Below are 2943 nucleotides of genomic sequence, written 5' to 3'. Positions count from 1 at the left end.
GGGATAAGGGCGGTTCTCTTGAAGATAAGATGACCTCACTCAAAGATAAGATATGACAAGATAAGATAACTAACTTATCTTATATAAGAAGGTCACTCCACACCTCTATAAATACATTGGAGCACCCAGGTATAACTCAAACTCTGATTCTACTAAAAACCTGTTTAATACCCTTGCTAACTTAAGCATCAGAGTCCCTTGTAGGTACTACCACCCTCCGGTGACAAAGGATCAACAGCGTAGCCAGTCCAACAAGTCGGACGCAACAGCTCCGGCCACCTCCACCAGCCGGACACGTCATCTCCGACCCGCACAGAAGATCTTATCCGAGATCGACCTATAGTTTCAGGTAACCCTCGGAACAATATCATAGATCTATAGTCACTATTTTTGACCTATGATCACATTTTTTTTAATCTTGGCGTATTCTAGTGTAGTCATAGATCTATAATCATAGTTTTTTTTATTTATGGTCACAGTTACAGTGTTTAATTTATGACACTTTAGGCCACACATTTTTATCGTGAACATAGGTTATTCTATGGTCACGCATAAAAACTGTGACCATGGCTTGATTTATAGTCACTCTTTTATAAAACCGTGACATAGTCTAATCTATGATCACGGGTTTAACGTGGCCATGACTTATCTATGCTCACACAATTTTAAAACTATGAGTATAGCTTTTTTATGGTCACCCTTTTGTAAAATCATGACCATAGCCTAATTTATGGTCACAGTTTTAGTGTGACTATAACTTATTTATACTCACCCTATTTTAAAACCATGAACATAGCCTACTGGTGCGCATAAATCGTGACAGTTCATTCCTTGGTAACGGCGCTAAAAACTTAATACGCACGTTCATAATCTTAGTTCTTTGTCACAACTTCGCACAACTAACCAGCAAGTGCACTGGGTCGTCCAAGTAATAAACCTTACGTGAGTAAGGGTCGATCCCACGAAGATAGTCAGCTTGAAGCAAGCTATGGTCACCTTGTAAATCTCAGTCAAGCAGATTCAAATGGTTATAGAGTTTTAATAATTAAAAGATAAATAAAATATAAAATAAGGATAGAGATACTTATGTAATTCATTGGTGAGAATTTCAGATAAACGTATAGAGATGCTTTTGTTCCTCCTGAATCTCTGCTTTCCTACTGCTTTCATCCAATCCTTCCTACTCCTTTCCATGGCAAGCTTAATGTAGGGCATCACCGTTGTCAATGGCTACTTCCCATCCTCTTAGTGAAAATGGTCCAAAATGCGCTGTCACCGCACGGCTAATCATCTGTCGATTCTCGATCATACTGGAATAGGATTCAGTAATCCTTTTTGCGTCTGTCACTACGCCCAGCACTCGCGAGTTTGAAGCTCGTCACAGCCATCCCTTCCCAGATCCTACTCGGAATACCACAGACAAGGTTTAGACTTTCCGGATCTCAAGAATGGCCGCCAATAATTCTAGCCTATACCACGAAGACTCTGATCTCACGATCAGGAGGCTAAGAGATACGCACTTAAGCTATTGCAAGTAGAACAGAAGTGGTTGTCAGGCACGCGTTCATAGGTGAGAATGATGATGAGTGTCACGGATCATCACCTTCCTCAGGTTGAAGAACAAGTGTATATCTTAGATAAGAAATAAGCTTGAATTGAATAGAAAAACAATAGTACTTTGTATTAATTCATGAGGAACAACAGAGCTCCACACCTTAATCTATGGTGTGTAGAAACTCTTCCGTTGAAAATACATAAGAACAAGGTCCAGGCATGGCCGAGAGGCCAGCATCCATGTCTAAGGAAAAACGTTCCAAAGATCGGATAAAAGATCAAAAGATGTCTAACACAATAGTACAAAGTTTTATTTATACTAAACTAGTTACTAGGGTTGCAGAAATAAGTAAATGATGCAGAAATCCACTTCCGGGCCCACTTGGTGTGTGCTTGGGCTGAGCATTGAAGCTTTCACGTGTAGAGGTCTTCCTTGGAGTTAAACACCAGTTTGTAACCTGTTTCTGGCGTTTAACTCTGCTTTGCAACCTGTTTCTGGCGTTTAACTCCAGAATAGGGCAGAAAGCTGGCGTTAAACGCCAGTTTGCGTCATCTAAACTCGAGCAAAGTATGGACTATTATATATTGCTGGAAAGCCCTGGATGTCTACTTTCCAACGAAATTGAGAGAGCGCCATTTTGACTCTTGTAGCTTCAGAAAATCCACTTTGAGTGCAGGGAGGTCAGAATCCAACAGCATCTGCAGTCTTTCTTCAACCTCTGAATATGATTTTTGCTCAAGTCCCTCAATTTCAGCCAGAAATTACCTGAAATCACAGAAAAACACACAAACTCATAGTAAAGTCCAGAAAAGTGAATTTTATTTAAAAACTAATAAAAATATACTAAAAACTAACTAAATCATACTAAAAACTATGTAAAAACAATGCCAAAAAGCGTATAAATTATCCGCTCATCACAACACCAAACTTAAATTGTTGCTTGTCCCCAAGAAACTGAAAATCAAATAGGATAAAAAGAAGAGAATATACTATAAATTCCAAAATATCAATGATACTTAGCTCCAATCAGATGAGCGGGACTAGTAGCTTTTTGCCTCTTGAATAGTTTTGGCATCTCACTTTATCCCTTGAAGTTTAGAATGATTGGCATCTCTAGGAACTCAGAATTCAGATAGTATTATTGATTCTCCTAGTTCATTATGTTGATTCTTGAACACAGCTACTTTATGAGTCTTGGCCGTGGCCTTAAGCACTCTGTTTTCCAGTATTACCGCCGGATACATACATGCCACAGACACATAACTGGGTGAACCTTTTCAGATTGTGACTCAGCTTTGCTAAAGTTCCCAATTAGAGGTGTCCAGGGTTCTTAAGCACACTCTTTTTTTGCTTTGGACCTCGACTTTAACCGCTCAGTCTCAAGCTTT

Source organism: Arachis hypogaea, chromosome 18, assembly GCF_003086295.3.
Source record: "Arachis hypogaea cultivar Tifrunner chromosome 18, arahy.Tifrunner.gnm2.J5K5, whole genome shotgun sequence".
NCBI lineage: Eukaryota > Viridiplantae > Streptophyta > Magnoliopsida > Fabales > Fabaceae > Arachis > Arachis hypogaea.
The sequence above is the reverse complement of the archived record's forward strand: the minus strand, read 5'-3'. Positions refer to the sequence as shown.